Source organism: Hordeum vulgare, chromosome 7H (assembly GCF_904849725.1).
Source record: "Hordeum vulgare subsp. vulgare chromosome 7H, MorexV3_pseudomolecules_assembly, whole genome shotgun sequence".
In the NCBI taxonomy this organism is placed as follows: Eukaryota; Viridiplantae; Streptophyta; class Magnoliopsida; order Poales; family Poaceae; genus Hordeum; species Hordeum vulgare.
The window spans coordinates 67,742,206-67,765,004 of NC_058524.1; the positions used below are offsets into that span (position 1 = coordinate 67,742,206).

Below are 22,799 nucleotides of genomic sequence, written 5' to 3' on the forward strand. Positions count from 1 at the left end.
GATCATAAACCGGACGAGGGCCGACGGGAACGGATATCAAGACCATGGCACTATGTATAACAAACAATCATACAAGTAAGAAAACTATCTAAATCATACAAATGAGACTTTTTTGTATAAAAATGATAAAAACAAGAAGATCACGAAGGTGGTGCCGGCAACGGGATGGTGCGGGCGATAGATGGTGGTTAGGACAGGGACTAGAAGGCACTAAGTAAACCACACCTACACATAGGCAAACTAGGAAGTTAATTTGAGCTTAAATTGCATATAAATCAAATAAACACCCACAAAATTACTCCCCAAATTAAAACCCACAACTCACTATACTTATAGAGCATTGCACAAGCTAATCTACCAATGAGAGATGAAACCACAAAGTTCATAACCTTTGTGAACACTTGGAGAGATGGGGTTGTTGGAAATATGCCCTAGAGGCAATAATAAATTAGTTATTATTATATTTCTTTGTTCATGATAATCGTTTATTATCCATGCTATAATTGTATTGATTGGAAACACAGTGCATGTGTGGATACATAGACAAAACACTGTCCCTAGTAAGCCTCTAGTTGACTAGCTCGTTGATCAAAGATGGTCAAGGTTTCCTGACCATAGGCAAGTGTTGTCACTTGATAACGAGATCACATCATTAGGAGAATCATGTGATGGACTAGACCCAAACTAATAGACGTAGCATGTTGATCGTGTCATTTTGTTGCTACTGTTTTCTGCGTGTCAAGTATTTGTTCCTATGACCATGAGATCATATAACTCACTGACACCGGAGGAATGCTTTGTGTGTATCAAACGTCGCGACGTAACTGGGTGACTATAAAGATGCTCTACAGGTATCTCCGAAGGTGTTCGTTGAGTTAGTATGGATCAAGACTGGGATTTGTCACTCCGTATGACGGAGAGGTATCTCGGGGCCCACTCGGTAATACAACATCACACACAAGCCTTGCAAGCAATGTGACTTAGTGTAAGTTGCGGGATCTTGAATTACGGAACGAGTAAAGAGACTTGCGGTAAACGAGATTGAAATAGGTTTGCGGATACTGACGATCGAATCTCAGGCAAGTAACATACCGAAGGACAAAGGGAATGACATACGGGATTATATGAATCCTTGGCACTGAGGTTCAAACGATAAGATCTTCGTAGAATATGTAGGATCCAATATGGGCATCCAGGTCCCGCTATTGGATATTGACCGAGGAGTCTCTCGGGTCATGTTTACATAGTTCTCGAACCCGCAGGGTCTGCACACTTAAGGTTCGACGTTGTTTTATGCGTATTTGAGTTATATGGTTGGTTACCGAATGTTGTTCGGAGTCCCGTATGAGATCACGGATGTCACGAGGGTTTTCGAAATGGTCCGGAAACGAAGATTGATATATAGGATGACCTCATTTGGTTACCGGAAGGTTTTCGTGCATTACCGGAAAAGTTTCGGGCTCATCGGTAGTGTACTGGGAGTGCCGGGAGGGGTGTCGGGGACCATCAGGAGGGGTGCCACGCCCCAAGGGGTCTCATGGACTATTGGAAGAGATAAACCAGCCCCTAGTGGGCTGGAATAAGTTCCCACTAAGGCCCATAAGGTTTGAGAAGGAAAAAACACAAGGTGGAAAGAGTTTCCAAGTGGGAAGGTGGAATCCTACTCCAAGTAGGATTGGAGTAGGACTCCTCCACCTCAAATTTCGGCCAAACCTTGAGGGTTTGAGGCTGCCTCCTCCCCTCCCTCCCTCCTATATATAGTGGGGTTTTAGGGCTGATTTGAGACAACTTTGCCACGGCAGCACGACCACATACCTCCACGGTTTTACCTCTAGATCGCGTTTCTGCGGAGCTTGGGCGGAGCCCTGCTGATATTAGATCACCACCAACCTCCGGAGCGCCGTCACGCTGCCGGAGAACTCATCTACCTCTCCGTCTCTCTTGCTGGATCAAGAAGGCCGAGATCATCGTCGAGCTGTACGTGTGCTGAACGCGGAGGTGCCGTCCGTTCGGCACTAGATCGGAGCGGATCGTGGGACGGATCGCGGGACGGTTCGTGGGACGGTTCGCGGGGCGGATCGAGGGACGTGAGGACGTTCCACTACATCAACCGCGTTTCTTAACGCTTCTGATGTGCGATCTACAAGGGTACGTAGATCGGAAATCCCCTCTCGTAGATGGACATCACCATGATAGGTCTTCGTGCGCGTAGGAAAATTTGTGTTTCCCATGCGACGTTCCCCAACAGTGGCATCATGAGCTAGGTTCATGCGTAGATGTAATCTCGAGTAGAACACAAAAGTTTTTGTGGGCGGTGATGTGCGTTTTGCTGCCCTCCTTAGTCTTTTCTTGATTCCGCGGTATTGTTGGATCGAAGCGGCTCGGACCGACATTACTCGTACGCTTACGAGAGACTGGTTTCATCGCTACGAGTAACTCCGTTGCTCAAATATGACCGGCGAGTGTCGGTTTCTCCAACTTTAGTTGAATTGGATTTGACCGAGGAGGTCCTTGGATGAGGTTAAATAGAAATTCATATATCTCCGTTGTGGTGTTTGCGTAAGTAAGATGCGATCCTACTAGATACCCATGGTCACCACGTAAAACATGCAACAACAATTAGAGGACGTCTAACTTGTTTTTGCAGGGTATGCTTGTGATGTGATATGGCCAACGATGTGATGTGATATATTGGATGTATGAGATGATCATGTTGTAATAGTTAATATCGACTTGCACGTCGATGGTACGGCAACCGGCAGGAGCCATAGGGTTGTCTTTAACTAACGTTTGTGCTTGCAGATGTGTTTACTATATTGCTAGGACGTAGCTTTAGTTGTAATAGCATGAGTAGCTCGACAACCCCGATGGCGACACATTGATGGAGATCATGATGATGGAGATCATGGTGTGATGCCGGTGACAAGAAGATCGTGCCGGTGCTTTGGTGATGGAGATCAAGAAGCACATGATGATGGCCATATCATGTCACTTATGAATTGCATGTGATGTTAATCCTTTATGCACCTTATCTTGCTTAGAACGACGGTAGCATTATGAGGTGATCTCTCACTAAAATTTCAAGACGAAATTTTGTTCTCCCCGACTGTGCACCGTTGCGACAGTTCTTCGTTTCGAGACACCGCGTGATGATCGGGTGTGATAGACTCAACGTTCACATACAACGGGTGCAAAACAGTTGCACACGCGGAACACTCGGGTTAAGCTTGACGAGCCTAGCATGTGCAGACATGGCCTCGGAACACATGAGACCGAAAGGTCGAGCATGAATCGTATAGTTGATATGATTAGCATAGAGATGCTTACCACTGAAACTATTCTCGACTCACGTGATGATCGGACTTGAGATAGTGGATTTGGATCATGTACCACTCAAATGACTAGAAAGATGTACTTTTTGAGTGGGAGTTCTTAAGTAATATGATTAATTGAACTAATTGTCATGAACATAGTCTAATGGTCTTTGCGAATTACGATGTAGCTTGCGCTATAGCTCTACTATTTTTATATGTTCCTAGAGAAAATTTAGTTGAAAGTTGATAGTAGCAAACTTTGCAGAGGATTGTCCTCGTTGCTGCGCAGAAGGCTTATGTCCTTAATGCACCACCCGGTGTGTTGCACCTCGAGCGTCGTCTGTGGATGCTGTGAACATCCGACATACACGTTTCTGATGACTACACGATAGTTCAGTACAAAATACTTAATGGCTTAGAAGCAAGGCGCCGAAGTCGTTTTGAAGCGTCACGGAACATAAGAGATGTTCTAAAGAGATGAAATTGTGATTTCATGCTTGTGCCCTTGTTAAGAGGTACGAGACCTCTGACAAGATTCTTTGTCCGCAAAGTAAAGGAGAAAAGCTCAATCGTTGAGCGTATGCTCAGATTGTCTGAGTACGACAATCGCTTGAATCAAGTGGGAGTTAATCTTCCAGATGAGATAGTGATGGTTCTCCAAAGTCAGTGCCACCAAGCTGTGAGAGCTTCGTGATGAACTATAACATATCAAGGATAGATACAATGATCCTTGAGCGATTCGCGATGTTTGACACTGTGAAAGTAGAAATCAAGAAGGAGCATCAATAGTTGATGGTTAGTAAAACCACTAAGTTTCAAGAAAGGCAAGGGCTAGAAGGGATACTTCGTGAAACGGCAAAACAATTGCTGCACTAATGAAGAGACCCAAGATTAAACCCAAACCCGAGACTAAGTGCTTCTGTAATGAGGGGAACGGTCACTGAGGCGGAGAAACTCTAGATACTTGGTAGATAAGAAGGCTGGCAAAAGTCGAAAGAAGTATATTTGATATACATGATGTTGATGTGTACTTTACTAGTACTCCTAGTAGCACGAGGGTATTGGATACCGGTTCGGTTTCTAAGTGATTAGTAACACGAAATGAAAGCTACGGCATAAACGGAGACTAGCTAAAGGCGAGGTGATGATACGTGTTGGAAGTGTTTCCAAGGTTGATATGATCAAACGTCGCACGCTCCCTCTACCATCGGGATTGGTGTTAAACCTAAATAATTGTTATTTGGTGCTTGCGTTAAGCATGAACATGATTGGATCGTGTTTATTGCAAAAAGATTATTCATTTAAAGAGAATAATGGTTACTCTATTTGCTTGAATAATCACCTTCAATGGTTTATTGAATCTCGATTGTAGTGTTACACATGTTCATGATATTGGTGCCAAAAGATACGAGGTAATGATGATAGTACCACTTACTTGTGGCACTGCCGCTTGAGTCATGTTGGTATAAATGGCATGAAGAGGCTCCATGCTGATGGATCTTTATACTCACTTGATTTTGAATCACTAGTGACATGCAAATCACACCACATGAGCAAGGCCTTGTTTTCATTGAGATGAAACAAGATAGTAACTTGTTGGAAGTGATACATTTTGATGTATGCAGTCCAATGGGTGCTGAGGCACGCAGTGGATATCATTTTGTTCTTACTTCAATGACGATTTAAGTAGATACAAGAGTATTTACTTAATGAATCACAAGTCTGAAATATTGAAAAGTTCAATTCTGTTTCGGAGTGAAGTTCGTCGTAACAAGAGGATAAATTGTTTACGATATGATCATAGAAATGAATATCTGAGTTACGAGTCTTGGTACGCAGTTAAGACAATGTGGAGATTGTTTCGTAGTTGATGCCACCTGGAACATCATAGTGTGATGATGTGTCTGAACGTCATAGCCACGCATTATTCGGTATGGTGCATGCTATGATGTCTCTTATCGAATTACCACTATCGTTTATGGGTTATGCATTAGAGACAACCACATTCACTTTAAATAGGGCACCGTGTATTTCCGTTGAGATGACATTGTATAGACTGAGGTTTAGAGAAATCTAAACTGTCGTTTCTTGAAAGTTTGGGGCTTCGACACTTATGTGAAAAAGTTTCAGTCTGATAAGCTCGAACCCAAAGCGGATAAATGCATCTTCATAGGATATCCAAAACAGTTGGGTACATCTCCCATCTCAGATCCGAAAGCAAAGTGTTTGTTTCTAGAAACGGATCCTTTCTCGAGGAAAGGTTTCTCTCGAAAGAATTGAGTGGGAGGGTGGTAGAACTTGATAAGGTTACTGAACCATCACTTCAACCAGTGTGTAGCAGGGCGCAGGAAGTCGTTCTTGTGGCGCCTACACCAATTGAAGTGAAAGCTGGTGATGGTGATCATCGAGCATCGAATCAAGTTACTACAAATCTCGTAGGTTGACAAGGTCGCGTACTACTGCAGAGTGGTACGGTAACCCTGTCTTGGAGGTCATGTTGTTGAGCAACAATGAACCTACGAGTTATGGAGAAAGCAATGGTGGGCCCGGATTCCGACAAATGGCTGGAGGCCATGAAATCCGAGAGAGGATCCATGTATGAAAACAAAGTGTAGACTTTGGAAGAACTACTTGATGGTCATAGGACTATTGAGTAAAGATGGATCTTTAAAAGGAAGACAGACGATGATGGTGATAAGTCACTATTAAGAAAAGCTCGACTTGTCGCAAAGATGTTTCCGACAAGATCAAACAGTTGACTATGATGAGACTTTCTCACTCGTAGCGATGCTAAAAGTTTGTTAGAATTATGTTAGTAGTTGATGCATTATTTATGAAATATTGCACATAGGATGTCAAAACATTGTTTCCTCGACGGTTTCCTTGAGCAAACATTGTATGTGATACAACCAGGAGGTTTTGTCGATCCTAAAGATACTAGCAAGTATGCAAGCTCCAGCGATCCTTCAATGGACTGGTGCAAGCATCTCGGAGTTGGAATATACACTTTGATGAGATGATCAAAGATTTTGGGTTTGTACAAGGTTTATGAGAAACTTGTATTTCCAAAGAAGTGAGTGGGAGCACTATAGAATTTCTGATAAGTATATGTGGTTGACATATTGTGCATCAGAAGTAATGTAGAATTTCTGTAAAGCATACAAGGTTGTTTGAAAGGAGTTTTCAAAGGAATACCTGGATTGCGCTACTTGAACGTTGAGCATCAAAGATCTATGAAGATAGATCGAAAGCGCTTAATAGAAGTTTCAACAAGATGCATGCCTTGACAAGTTTTTGAAGGAGTTCAAAATAGATCAGCAAAGAAGGAGTTCTTGGTTGCGTTGTGAGGTATGAATTTGAGTAAGACTCAAAACCCGACCCCGGCAGAATAAAGAGAATAGACAAAGGTCGTCTTCTATGCCTTGGCCGTAGAATCTGAAGTATGCCATGCTGGGTACCGCACCTGATGAGTGCCTTGACTCAAAGTCTGTTGAGAGGTACAGAGAGTGATCCATGATTGAATCACTAGCAGCGGTCAAAATTTATCCTTAGTAACTGATGGACTAAGGAATTTTTCTCAATTATGGAGGTGGTTAAAGAGTTCTTCGTAAAGGGTTACGTCGATGCAAGCTTTGACACTAATCCGAATAACTATGAGTAGTGAAACGGATTCGTATAGTAGAGTAGATATTTGGAGTACTTCCGAATAGCACATAGTAGCAACATCTATAAGATGACATAAAGATTTGTAAAGAACACACGGATCAGAAAGTTTGAGAACCGTTGACTAAAACCTCTCTCACGAGCAAGACGTGATCAGACCCCATAACTATATGGGTGTTGGATTTGTTGGAATCACATGGTGATGTGAACTAGATTATTGACTCTAGCGCAAGTGGGAGACTGTTGGAAATATGCCCTAGAGGCAATAATAAATTAGTTATTATTATATTTCTTTGTTCATGATAATCGTTTATTATCCATGCTATAATTGTATTGATTGGAAACACAGTGCATGTGTGGATACATAGACAAAACACTGTCCCTAGTAAGCCTCTAGTTGACTAGCTCGTTGATCAAAGATGGTCAAGGTTTCCTGACCATAGGCAAGTGTTGTCACTTGATAACGGGATCACATCATTAGGAGAATCATGTGATGGACTAGACCCAAACTAATAGACGTAGCATGTTGATCGTGTCATTTTGTTGCTACTGTTTTCTGCGTGTCAAGTATTTGTTCCTATGACCATGAGATCATATAACTCACTGACACCGGAGGAATGCTTTGTGTGTATCAAACGTCGCGATGTAACTGGGTGACTATAAAGATGCTCTACAGGTATCTCCGAAGGTGTTCGTTGAGTTAGTATGGATCAAGACTGGGATTTGTCACTCCGTATGACGGAGAGGTATCTCGGGGCCCACTCGGTAATACAACATCACACACAAGCCTTGCAAGCAATGTGACTTAGTGTAAGTTGCGGGATCTTGAATTACGGAACGAGTAAAGAGACTTGCGGTAAACGAGATTGAAATAGGTATGCGGATACTGACGATCGAATCTCAGGCAAGTAACATACCGAAGGACAAAGGGAATGACATACGGGATTATATGAATCCTTGGCACTGAGGTTCAAACGATAAGATCTTCGTAGAATATGTAGGATCCAATATGGGCATCCAGGTCCCGCTATTGGATATTGACCGAGGAGTCTCTCGGGTCATGTCTACATACTTCTCGAACCCGCAGGGTCTTCACACTTAAGGTTCGACGTTGTTTTATGCGTATTTGAGTTATATGGTTGGTTACCGAATGTTGTTCGGAGTCCCGGATGAGATCATGGACGTCACGAGGGTTTTCGGAATGGTCCGTAAACGAAGATTGATATATAGGATGACCTCATTTGGTTACCGGAAGGTTTTCGTGCATTACCGGAAAAGTTTCGGGCTCATCGGTAGTGTACTGGGAGTGCCGGGAGGGGTGTCGGGGACCATCAGGAGGGGTGCCACGCCCCAAGGGGTCTCATGGGCTATGGGAAGAGATAAACCAGCCCCTAGTGGGCTGGAATAAGTTCCCACTAAGGCCCATAAGGTTTGAGAAGGAAAAAACACAAGGTGGAAAGAGTTTCCAAGTGGGAAGGTGGAATCCTACTCCAAGTAGGATTGGAGTAGGACTCCTCCACCTCAAATTTCGGCCAAACCTTGAGGGTTTGAGGCTGCCTCCTCCCCTCCCTCCCTCCTATATATAGTGGGGTTTTAGGGCTGATTTGAGACAACTTTGCCACGGCAGCCCGACCACATACCTCCACGGTTTTACCTCTAGATCGCGTTTTTGCGGAGCTCGGGCGGAGCCCTGCTGAGATTAGATCACCACCAACCTCCGGAGCGCCGTCACGCTGCCAGAGAACTCATCTACCTCTCCGTCTCTCTTGCTGGATCAAGAAGGCCGAGATCATCGTCGAGCTGTACGTGTGCTGAACGCGGAGGTGCCGTCCGTTCGGCACTAGATTGGAGCGGATCGTGGGACGGATCGCGGGACGGTTTGTGGGACGGTTCGCGGGGCGGATCGAGGGATGTGAGGACGTTCCACTATATCAACCGCGTTTCTTAACGCTTCTGCTGTGCGATCTACAAGGGTACGTAGATCGGAAATCCCCTCTCGTAGATGGACATCTCCATGATAGGTCTTCGTGCGCGTAGGAAAATTTGTGTTTCCCATGCGACGTTCCCCAACAGGGGTGCCTCAAATCTTGACAAATTTTGGCAAAAAGTGGAGGATGAGCTCGAGCTAAGGGGAAGAACAGAGAGGGGAATGGAAAAAAATAGAGAAATGGGCTCGGTCTGGACGAAGGGCTTATATAGGTATATATTTAGTCCCGGTTTTGTTGGGGAACGTTGCATGGGAAACAAAAAATTTCCTACGCACATGAAGACCTATCATGGTGATGTCCATCTACGAGAGGAGATTAGATCTACGTACCCTTGTAGATCGCTAAGTGGGAAGCGTTAAGAAACGCGGTTGATGTAGTGGTACAGCTTCGTGATTCAAATCACCGTCGTCCCACGATCCGTTCCGATCTAGCGCCGAACGGACGGCACCTCCGCGTTCAGCACACGTACAGCTCGATGAGGATCTCGGCCTTCTTGATCCAGCAAGAGAGACGGAGAAGTAAATGAGTTCTCCGGCAGCGTGACGACGCTCCGGTGGTGGTGATGAACTACTCCTGTAGGGCTCCGCCCGAGCTCCGCAGAAATCCGATCTAGAGGCAAAACTATGTGGAATAGGTTTGAGTTGCATGTGGCAAAGTTGTGTCACAAAAACCCTAAAACCACCAGTATATATAGGAGGAGGGGAGGGGCTATCGTTGGGACACAAGGGCCCCAAGGGTGCGCCGGCCAAAGGGGGAGGAGGAGTCCTCCTCCAATTCGGTTTGGGAAGGAGGAGTCCTCCTCTTCCTTCCCACCTCCCTCTTTCCTTCTTTTTTTTCCTTTGTTTTTTCAATTGTGGTGCCATAGCCTTCTTGGTGTGGCTCCACCATCCCACTAAGGGCTGGTGCGCCACCCTAAGGCTACTGGGCTCCCTCTCGGGTGGGTGGGCCCCTCCCGGTGAACACCGGAACCCATTCGTCACTCTCGGTACACTACCGGAAATGCCCGAAAATTTCCGGTGACCAAATGAAACCATCGTATATATCAATCTTCATTTCTGGACCATCCGGAAACCCTCATGACGCCCGTGATCTCATCCAGGACTCCGAACAACATTCAGTAACCACACATATAACTCAACTATACTAAAACAACATCGAACCTTAAGTGTGTAGACCCTACAGATTCTAGAACTATGTAGACATGACCCGAGACACTCCTCGGTCAATATACAATAGCAGGACCTGGATGCCCATATTGGATCCTACATATTCTCCGAAGATCTTATCGGTTGAACCTTAGTGTCAAGGATTCATATAATCTCGTATGTCATTTCCTTTGTCCTTCAGTATGTTACTTGCCCGAGATTTGATCGTCGGTATCCGCATACCTATTTCAATCTCGTTACCAGCAAGTCTCTTTACTCGTTCCGTAATACAAGATCATGTGACTTACACTTAGTCACATTGCTTGCAAGGCTTGTTTGTGATGTTGTATTACCGAGTGGCCCCGAGATACCTCTCCGTCACATGGAGTGACAAATCTCATTCTTGATCCAAACTAACTCAACGTACACATTCGGAGATACCTGTAGAGCACCTTTATAGTCACCCAGTTACGTTGTGACGTTTGATACACACAAGGTATTCCCCCGGTGCCAGTGAGTTATATGATCTCATGGCCATAGGAATAAATACTTGACACGCAGAAAACAATAGCAACAAAATGACACGATCACATGCTATGTTCATAGTTTGGGTCTAGTCTATCACATGATTCTCCTAATGATGTGATCCAGTTACCAACCGACAACAGTTGCATATAGTCAGAAAACCTTGACTATCCTTGATCAACTGGCTAGCCAACTAGAGGCTTGCTAGGGACATTGTTTTGTCTATGTATCCACACATGTATCTATGTTTTCATTCAATACAATTATAGAATGGATAATAAACGATTATCTTGAAACAGGAAATATAATAATAACTATTTCATCATTGCCTTTAGGGCATCTTTTCAACAGGTTTGTGATACAAAACGGGACTAAATAGGCTCGTGGGGGCCCCAGCGTGACGCCCACGTGCCACCACACCTTTAGTCCCGGTTTGTATCACAAACTAGGACTATATGTACAAAATGAACCAGGACTAAAGATGCATGTGCCACCGGCCGCTCCTAACCGTTGGAATCGAGACTAAGGGTCACATTAGTCCCTGGCCGAAATCAAACCGGGACTAATGATCCAAATGTAAGGTCTTTTTTCTACTAGTTCATGCATGTGCTATTATATTTACATAGGTTATATAATGTGTCTACCCCCTCATTATATAAGAAGCCAAGGATACAAGTGTCCAACTTGGACACAACTCCATATCCTATCTAAGATAATACAACGACAAGTCCAACTGTAACTTACCTCGTACACTATATTCGACACAAATCCAACAACAATATTGTTGATGGTATATTTTGTCTTATCATTGCATATAACAATTTATATAGGAATATGCTAGTACAAAGTGTAACCCACACAGGTCACTAGTACAGAAAAGCCTAGCTATGAAACGACAAAAACAACCTTTCTGGCATAGGCACCCGACGCCACCAATATCACGTCACTGTTAAAAAATAATGGTGGTGTTGACGCTAGTAGTATTTGACATGTTTATGGCGTTCCACGTAGCCAACGTCAGCACTAATATATGTCAGTAGTGGCATTGCATGTCAGTGCGACACCAGTAATTTCATTTTCAAATTTAAACCAACAGTACCCATTTATTTGACATTATTCAAAAAAGTATAAAAAGTAGGTAAATAACACAAGTACACAAGTTCAACGAAATAGGAGGTGGCAAATGTAAGCCTACTAGCTAGTTAACTCAACATTACGGTGGGCGGAGTCAGGATTATAGTCTGAAGTAAGTGGACCATCATCATCGCTACCAGCAGGCCTGTTGTAGTCCATGATCTCGACACGATAGTAGTCAAGGTAGAACATGGCTCTCTCCCTAGCTTCCATCTGGTAAGCAGTTGTAAGAGTTGTCCAACCAGGGCAACCAAAATAGGTGCTAGTTGGCTCATTGATGACAAGACAATTGAATCGTTGGTCCATTAGCATCTTCATGAGGATGCATTGAAATGTGATGGTTGCATCAAGCGAAACTCAAAACTTCTCTAAGAAGTCACGCCTTGCCCCGCAAGGAATGGGTTGAGTAAAATTGAAAAAGTAACTAGTTAGACAATTTCGGCCCATTCCATATAAAACTCAATTAGTACATCTTGAAATAAATCGTATATATACCGTCTTAGTGATGATGTCTTTCAGAAGATCGGTGAAGAACTTGCTATCCTTCTGGCATCTCAAAGCATCATAGTTCTTACACGGGGCATCCATTTACTACTCTTAATATCATTGATTAAAGTAAGCATAGATCATTAAACTAAATAACTAACACATCAAAATGGAACATACTAGTAATTAATCTATTCTACAAACGGTTCAAACATATAATAACATGCATAAAGTTAAACAACCATTCATATATGAAATAGCTAGATATATAATACTACGTCCATCATCTAGCAAGTTACTGGCCAGAGGTACCGGCCTCGTGGTCGCCCCTACGACGTCACTGTAACGGCTGCACCTCCTTCTCCTCCTCCTCTTGTGTCCCAAGGTTATCCCAATCTACGTGATCCTCTTATGTGCTCTTCCTCGCGGCATACTGAAGGAGCATCATCTTGTTTGTCTCTAAGAGTTTCTCATCGCTCGCAAGTTCCATCGCTAATGGGTTGAACAACTCTTGCTCGGCCTGGAGGTTCTCCTTCTCCTCATCCCTAGTGTATATGTATCCTTATGTTCTCTGGTGTAAGGAACTGCACGTACTCACGGCAATTACGAAAGTTGAGAATCGTTTTTTCCTTATGATACTCAACCACCTTTGCATCGTAGGCGCGCGCCGTTAAACCTGGGGTGTCCAAGTGTCCAAGCTGGTGGCCGACATTGTCCTCCGTGATGGTTGCATAGTACTTAGTCCCCTTGTGTCACACACCATGAAACTTCGGAGTCAACTGTACCTGCCACATCTATATATATATACAATCTAGACAGTGTAACTAGAAAATATATGTACATGTAAAATAAAAGTTTTTACACTAATTACACTAAAATCTTCACCCATATTACATCAGAAATCTGCACTACACAACTACACTACAATCTAAAACTATAATTAACCTAAAAATCTGCACTACACAACTACACTATAATCTTAACCTACAATTATCCTAAAAAACTACACTACACAACTACATTAAAATCTGAAACAAAAATTATCCTAAAAAACTAAACTACACAACTACACTATAATTTGAAACTACAATTAACCTAAAAAACTACACTACACAACTACACTAAAATCTGAAACTTCAATTACACCATAAATCTACACTACACAACTACACTAAAATCTAAAACTATAATTACAACACAAATTTGCACTAGACAACTATACACTAAAATTTAAAACTACAAAACTGCACTAGAATCTACACTATACAACTATATATCTTAAAAATTTACAGTACGTTTTTACACTATGTACACAGCTAAACTAAATTCAACACCACAACTAATTACATACGATGGAGCCGGCGGGGCTGGCGGGTCCTTGAAGGCGGCGGTGAAGAAGACGGCGACAAAGACCACTGCTAGGCGATGGCGGTCGAGAAGACAATGACATAGATGACGACGGTGGTGGAGGCGAGGGGCTGGTGGGTCCTTGAAGCGGCACCGGTGGAGGTGCGGAGACGACGATGACGGTGGTGGAGGTGGAGACAAAGACGGCGGCAACGTGGAGTCAGAGATAGTGACGGTGGCCGGGGCCTTGGTCGTTGCCGGTGGAGGCGGAGTCTGGTGATTGGCGATTGATTTGGGTGTGTATGGGTGGGGAATAGGTCGGGTGTGTATAAGGGTGGTTGGATTTGACAGACGGTGATGTGTTTGACAGCGTTTGCTATGTATTTTATTGTATTTTATTATTTTTTGTGTTACGTACTTCATTAATTATGATTTTTCCATTGTATGTGTGTGTGTATATATATAGGTAAATTATATATATATATATATATATATATATATATATATATATATATATATATATATATACACACGGAGAATTAAAATAAAAAATTAAAATATGATACATATATAAGAGAACAACATAGATTTCATTAATTAATCTAGTCTGCTTACGTGCATACATCAATTTACATAAGGACAGTTAGCAATAAAAATTATAATTTACTACCAAATCTAGACTAAAAACATCATCAATGTGATGACGGCCACGAGAAGAAATGTTGTCATCCATCTAGCTGGGAGAAATAAACCAAACATGCAACCGGCTAAAACTGTATATTGGAGCATCTTAAATTTTTTTGATTTGGCCTCGCATCACATCGTTCTTGAGTAACATCTCATATATCTGTTGTCTCAGTGGTCCAATGAAATAGTGAAGCAACTTGCTTACGTACTTGTGGACGAGATCAACCCATATCCATATGAAGCAATATTTTTCCTTTGTTTTCTATGAATCATACAATATATATACACATATTAATGTGAGCGATACTAGAGTAGTTGAATTGTGTAAATTATCTGAAAGTAGATTAAGATGTATTTTTCGTCATATATATATAAGTTTCCACGGTTAGCGCAGATGTAGAACTCTCGCTCTGGATTTTATTTTGTGTACAATATATGCTTATCAACAGGGCATCGACAGCCGCAAAGCAGCACAGAGCCGATATCTTTAACACTGGTGGCGTAGCTGCCGGAATGAACGGAAGTTGTGCTGCTCGATGAGATGATTCGCCGAATAGGGTCGACTGCATTGGCCGTTGGAGCTCATGGCGTAGCCAACAGGGCCAGATGGTTGTTCGGCCAGGACGGCGGAGTCCCAAACTTTCGACATGTTTCACCAACGTGGGTCCATAACTAAAAGGACCTATAAATAGTTAGTGAGAAGAATTGGAAGTGAATGTATTTTGAGAACCCAACACTGGCTTATATAGGCCAAACTTAGTGCTAACGCTCACGAATAACAGACGACAGCACTACATAATATATCTATGGGGTCGCAGCATGTCCGACATTAACAATATATTTCGACTGGTCAGCTAAGAAGGGCCCATATTTTGGTGGCGTTCCACTTTAAATCTACGTCAGCACTAACTACACAAAACTGGCGCACCAATTCGTCCAACTCCATCGCTATTTGAAAAAATTAATGCTGACGTTGTGTCAAATTTGGACACCACCATCGTAAGTTGTGGCTAGCCATTTCTTCATTAGTGGGTTATCGATGAATTGGCATTGGGTTCCTGGCCGCGTCATTTCTTTAAGTCTCAACACTTTTCTCCTGTTTTTCTACATTCCTTCCTCGTAAAGAAACTGTCGTGCTTGCAGGTGCAGAGCAAACAATGGCCAGGCGTTGAAGCATAACTTCTAAAAGCATGCATTTCTGGTTTGATCCATAGTATTTCCTTCCTGGTGTCTCCTATTCTCAAGCTAAGCTACCCTCTCCTTTTCTATTTTTTTTTCTTGTTTTTTTTATATTAAAGAGTAGGAGAAAATTAGCTATGTGATGAACTCAATGACTGACGAAACATGAAGAGAAGCGCTCACCCCGACGGTTGCATATATAGACATGTAGTATATAAGTTGTAAGTCATGTAAGGCGTGGTTGGTGAAATTATTTGTCACTAGTCAGTTTTATGAGATGCTTCTTACAGGATGTAACCAAGAAATTTACATAGGAAGAGCAAGGGAGAGAATGGCGTTTTGGAGGCCGAGCTCCATGGAGGCCTTTATTTTTGAAAAAATCAAATTCAAATTTTTATGGTTTAAAAAATTCTGAAAAAAAATATACATGTATGTAAGGATGTAACCGACATGTGTGTAAAATTTCAGGTCAAAATACTTTAAAACGTGATCTGTACAAAAAAAACAAATTCATGGTCTGAAATGATGAATAGTAACATGTGTTAAACAGCCTCAGATTTGTCTTTTTTGCACAGCCCTCATTTCAACGTATTTTTTTTCAGATTTTTTTGAAACATTAAAATACAAATTCTTACTGAATTTGAAGTTTGAATTTAAAGGCCTCCAGTGAGCTCGGGAGCCAAAAGCAATATTCGGAGCAAGGGATGCCTTCTCTTTTAAGCTTAGTCGAGACTTTTGCTTGTCGTTTCAGAATTGAGACCCAGCTCACCTAATTATCTCTTGGTTATTTAATGTACTCTGGCTAGCAACCCTGCTGTTGCGATAGCTTGCATTGCAGCTGGGTATGGAGGTGTCTTGCGGGCAGACCTTGAGAAGGGAGGTGAAGGTAAACTGTGGTGTACATATTAAAATATGTGCATATTTAAACTGTGGTGTACACTGAACAAAGGAATCACGCTAAAAAAACGTAAATACGTCTGGACTCGACACATAAGATTTTTATAAGAACCACCATACGTCATTACAATCTTCAAGATATTTTCCTACCATCCCACACCTGAACCTCACTAGTTCACAAGAACTCTGCTATTCTAATTGTACCTTTTTTTAGAAGTTCAGATCATAGAAGAATCATTTAAACAACTAACCTTTGGACAATTTAGCGTCCTGAATGCAGGAGAGAACATGCTAGGGTCTCTGAAATACAAAAATGAGGAGCTATACTGAGTTGGTAAGTCTTTGGAATAAGTTTTCTGGTTACGTGTACACTTGGCATGGTTTAAAATAGCATAAGGACATAAGGTGAGAGATACCCTAATATTTAAGCAGTATAGAAAGTACATGCTTATGCCGAAAACCTATACTAATTGTGAAATTTCTGTAGGTTAACCTTGAAATATTTAATGACACTTTCTGCTTACCAAAAACTCAACAAGTGTTTCACAGGCTAAAAGGAGTGTCAGCCATATATTTCTAGACAATGCCGAATACCGGAAGTTCCTTTTCAAAAAAATTGGGGTGTCAAAAATATATGAGGAGAGAACAATTGGGGTGATAGTCGGTTTTATATATAATTTCTCATAGTGTTGCTTAGACATCTGCGAGCATTTGCGCTGCAATATTTCAGTTGAATCACAAAATTTAATATAGCACTACAATTAAGGGAACTTGCTAACTATTTCAACAGACAACTGTGTCTCCTGGCATACCTTTCATTGTGTTCTGTGGAGTATCTGATCTGGATGGAGGAGGGCCAACATGGTCATCAATAAGCCAGAGGAACCTCACATCTATTAATACAATCAAAGTGGCAGTGGAGTTCATTGTTACAACAATTAGGCAGAAGGCAACGCCATCAACACCATGTTTTAATATCTGAACCAAAGAGAGATGCCATATCCATCGATCACATCTGAAAAAATAGTAATTGGAAACTAAATTAACAGTGTGAAGGGATCCTTAGATTTAAAGTACACCAACTTTCCAATAGAAGAATTAAGTGTTCAATGTGTACTCAATTATAAACATGCCTATGTAGATCCATTTTATTTTGAGATAATCCTCAAACAAAATGGGGCATGAAACCATCATACTGAAAAAACACGGAATGTAGTTAAAGACCTTCATTTCCATTACATAATACATGATGTCGTTACATACTCATCTCACAATCATCAGCTCTTTATGAGTTTTTTTGGAATCGCAGACTATTTTGCTGATTTCATTAACAAAGGGGGCGCATGCATTATATTGATGAAGAGGCCGGAGGCAATCCTTCTTTTCTAAAAAAATTTCAAAATTATCAAGTACACGAAATAGTTAAACAAAGGTGCTTAATTGAGTTATCAACAATTCAATCTCATCATGTGAACTATCTAATCCCAGACGAGAATAGAATAGCAGTATTTTCTATGGTGAATAGTTTCCATCTGCACTACTTTCAGGTGGAAACATCACAATCTTTAAATGTGTTACAGTACCAAAGTAAATGGACATAGATCATTAGTAGATTCAGAGAACATCGGTATCGAACAAACATTAGTTGCTACACTTGTAACCAAGTGTGAAACAAGCCCATTCAGACTTCATCAACACGGCCATGTATATGGGCATCTTGGTGAACACCCTATGTGCGTTTCCACGCAACAAGATCCCACACGAGCATACTACAGAAGAAAGAATAAGTTACACGTATTGTTGAATTTCTTACTCGTCAGAATACATTCGTACTTCCTGTCAGAGAGCAAAGACTGGTGTTGCACTGAATCATGCATCACTTCATTGAGCAAGTTTGTTTGGCTGGATCTGAAGTGTTGCATTCCTGGTGTCTCCTATTCTCAAGCCTCTCCTTTTCTATCTATTTTTCTTGCATTTTGGCTATTAAAGGGTCTAGGGTAATACTTGTTATGTGGTGTAACTAAATGACTCATGAAGCATGAAGAGAACCATTTACCCCAATGGTTGTGCATATATATCATGTATACAAGCTGTAAGTCATATAAGGTGCAGTTGGTGAAACTATTTATCGACTATAGATTTTATGAGATGATTTGTACACAACGTAACCAATGCCCCCCCCCCCCCCCCCCACCACAAAAAAAAATCTGTAACTAATGCTTTAGATATGGAGGACAATGAATAGGCTCAGTACCCTAACATTCAATTAGTTATTTCACCTGATAGTGTGATAGTCAAATCTTACAATCTTACTTGTATATTAGTTATGTGAAGTTGTATCATCTCAAAATCTTGAAGACTTCACTATCACTAGTCATCACATGAACATTTGTCGTTCTTTAAATCGCAAAATCGTTGAATAACTCTCATGATTATGTCCCATCCCGTCACTTGTGATTATTCACTTGGTTGTAATGCATTGTGGCAGTCGTTACGGACTCAAAGGTTCTTCCTTATCTGGATTGTTATACCAGGAGCTGTGTCAATGAATATTTCTTACTTATGTGAATGATTGTACCAGCACTCCAGCAGTTGTGTGAATGAAGATTCTTCCTTATGTTAATTGTTGTACAAGCTGCCGTGCGAAGGAGCCAATACTCGATAGCAGCTTCTTCTGTGGGTATTGAGTAACTACACCTTGACAAAATCTTCTACATCATGTATCAAATCAGTGCCTTGCACATCTCACACCTTGATGTCCTCTATTAGCGTTACAATCATTGCACAAATAGCTTCCTGCTAGTGATTTGTGCTTCCTAAATAGAAGGTACATATATCATTCTTGAGTTGCACAATACTCCATCCAGGAGTTTTTTGGAGGCATTTCTTCTCCGTAGCAGTTCTCACCCTTCCAGCATCCTTTCACATTGAAGTATCTTCATAAAGATTATCTTGGAGGCGAGACACACCCTCATCCTAACCCTAACTCAGAGACCCTCTCCGTTGATTCTTCTGCCGACTTGCAAGCGCCTACGGTTGCACCATAAACACTAATGTCAGGGTTCATAAGCATATATTGGATAAAATACCATGCTTCATCTTGCTTCCCAACTCGGAAAAAAATATCCACCATGTTACCATAGTGCTCAATCCCACGTTCAAGCCCATAGTACTCCTTCATGCTTGAAAAATATTTTTGTCCTTCATCCACCAAACCAGCATGACTGCATGCCAAGAGGATCGAGAGGAATGACCTCTAGTCGGGAACTCTGCCAGAGTTTTCGGTTACTTCAAACATCTGAACTACGACCTTGCCAAACCATGTGAGTCGTATCCATGGATTATAGCATTCGGTGTGATGTCATATCGCTCTCCTGTTGAGTGGAAGAACTTCTAGCTATATTGTCACGGTTGTCAGGTTAACCTTGATGTATGTGTAGTTTTGCTGCTTATTTCCTTCAGTAGTTAAATAAGTTCAGTTCAGTTACATGTGTTGTTGTACATGTTAACTGAATAAGCCTGAAGCGAGCTGCGTTCTCGCTATGGCCCGGTCCACTTTTTAGTTCAATTAGTTAGCTGTAGACCCGACACGTTCCAAGCTCGTGGGATGGCGCGCACAACTATTGAATCGTGGCAGGATTTCCGGTGTTTCTGTTATGCAATGGAATAAAAGGAAAGAAAGAAAAGACGCACCATTTACCCGTCGCAAAAGATCCTTCTCTCCTCATGGCGTCTCTCTTCTCTGTTTTCCTTCAGCCTCGTGTGTGCGTTGTGTTTTATAGAGAAAAGTTCAGGCGGAGAAAGGGTAGGTTGCTGCTTGAAACCTAACAACGGTCACATTTTGGATACATGTCAATAAGTGCTGTCAAGACATGGACATCTTAATTTAGGTGCAACCTGATAGTGTATCCATGGATCAATCTTGTCTGTAGTGGTCTTGAATGTCAGGAAGGGCAAGAATGAAACTGACAAGAGCGGACGAATCATGTTTCATATTTACAAGCTGCGACCTGGAGATGAGCCTCACCGCATCATCTGACGTCCAGTCCGCGTGAAACCCAGAAAATGACATGAGATTCGTGACTTGTAGCCCACCCAACTCATCAAACACCTGGGCAGTGAGCAGCAAGGTCGGTCCTCTTGCACTTGGGAGTACATGGTGATCTACGCGTTCATCACCGACATATTTGACTCGTCCAAATGTCCAATCATCACAAATAGCTCCCCTCATCAAGATATACAAGCTCAACACAAGCATGCGATACTGCCAATACACACACATCAATCCCATCCACGCCACACACACACATCCATCCTCTTAACTGTGTAAGAGCCTCACTGATGCCAACAGCAAAAGCATGCACCTTGCTTTACGGAGCATAGGCGGGCATAGGCGGGCAGCACCAACACGAGCATTACGGAGTCATGCCGCATCCCGTCCACATCCTGCATCCGAACCACCATCGCCAATTGCCCAATTCGCCATGGCCGCCCAGTGACCATGTAGATGTTAATCATGTTGCTCATGTAGGATTAGGAAAGAAAGCCAAACCGAGTCCCAGTAGTATTAGGATTCCTAGTCCTAGTCTATTTCCATAGTCCCTTGTGGACGTGTATAAAAGACACCCTAGGGGTGTTGATTGTAACACCAGAAAAAAGAAAACAATACAAAGCAAAGGCTCGACACGGGCCTTTAGCCATCAAATCCATCGATCAGTTTTATTCGTGCCGCTAGTTACGCAAGTTCCGTCAAGTAGCCGGCCGAAGCAAGAATCGCGTAGGCACGCCTGTACAGCTGCATACGCACGTTCAAAAGCCAACAATTGGTATCAGAGCCTCGACGATCTACGATCTACGATGACGGACAGCGACGCTGAGTCGGTCAAGTCCGGCAGCGGCGGTGCCAAGGCGAACAAGAATGATGACAAGGTAAAGAAGGACGTCAAGTCAGCAACCAGTGGTGGAGGAACGAGCGGCGCTAACGTCCAGGCGCATCGCCACATCCCCATCCAGTACCCGATGCTCACCGACGCCAACTACGGCGTGTGGGCGGTGAAGATGAAGATTATTCTCCGAACCCTTCGAGTGTGGCAGGCAATCACGGACGACGACGTCGATGACGAGTCCGACGAAGGTGCCATGGCCGCCATAGCCCAGTCTGTGCCGGATTCCGTGCTGATGACATTGGCGGAGTTCGAGACGGCAAGAGAGGCGTGGAACGCACTCAAGGAGATGAGGATCGGAGAAGATCGCATCACCAAGGCAAGGGCACAAGTGCTGAAGCGCCAATTTCACAAGTTGCAGATGGAGAAAACTGAATCGGTGAACGACTATGCCATGCGTCTTACTACTCTGGTGGGAGAGATCCGCGCGCTTGGTTCAAAGCTCGAGGAGACCGAGATCGTGGAGAAGTTTTTCAGTTCAGTGACTGATAAATTCACGTACATCATCAGCACGCTCGAGCAGCTTTACGACATCGACGACATGATCATAACGGAGGCGATCGGACGCCTGCGGACGTGGGAAGAGAATGCTCGTGGCTGTCGAAAAGGCAAAGGAGGAGGTAGTGACCAACTCATGTACTCGCGCGCAGATTGGGAGGCCCCAAGTAGCAAAGGAAGGCGTGACGGTGGCGAAGGCTCAAGCAACACGAAGGGCGATGGACAAACCGGAAAAGGCAAAGGAAAAGGCAAACCACAAGGTCGTGGTAAGGCGGGCCAATCTAAAGAGCATAAACCACGGAACTTGGACTTGTCCGAGGTCAAGTGCTATAACTGCAATAAGATGGGTCACTTTGCGAAGGATTGTCCAAAGCCTAACAAGCGGGAGATCAAGGAAAATTTGGCAAAGCAGGAAGACGAAGGTCCAGGTCTTCTGATGGCCGAAGTTTGTGATCTCGCTGAAACGGTGGTTGTGAAACCAAGCCGGAAGGTGCTACTTCATGAGGAAAAAGTGACACCAAAGTTATCCGGTGATCAGAACGTGTCGTGGTATCTCGACACGGGTGCCAGTAACCACATGACGGGGTGCAAGGAGAAATTCCTCGAGCTGGAATACGATGTTGAAGGCTCGGTCAAGTTCGGTGATGGTTCAGCTGTGGAGATTTGCGGGCAAGGATCTGTCCTCTTTGAGGGTCTCACAGGCGAACATCGCATACTCACCGGAGTGTACTACATCCCACGGCTGCGCAACAACATCATCTCTATTGGGAAGCTTGACGAGAATGGATGCAAGGTGAATATAGAGAGCGGAGTGATGACGATCTTCGACAACCTCCGAAACGTGCTAGCTCGTGTTAATCGCTCACGGAATAGGCTCTATATCCTCAACCTTGATCAATCTCAACCGGAGTGTTGGCTTGCCAAGAGTGATGATGATTCGTGGTTATGGCATGCTAGATTTGGACACGTTAACTTCTACGCCTTGAAGAAGAT

The 22,799-nt window shown here is 42.9% G+C and overlaps 2 pseudogenes; one reads left to right on the top strand and one right to left on the bottom strand.

Annotated features, from left to right (window-relative positions):
* The first annotated feature begins 16,312 nt into the window (after window positions 1-16,312).
* Window positions 16,313-17,347, top strand: LOC123408306 (annotated as a pseudogene).
* A 1,388-nt stretch (window positions 17,348-18,735) lies between these two features.
* LOC123408307 lies at window positions 18,736-20,829 on the bottom strand (annotated as a pseudogene).
* Between the last annotated feature and the right edge of the window lie 1,970 nt (window positions 20,830-22,799).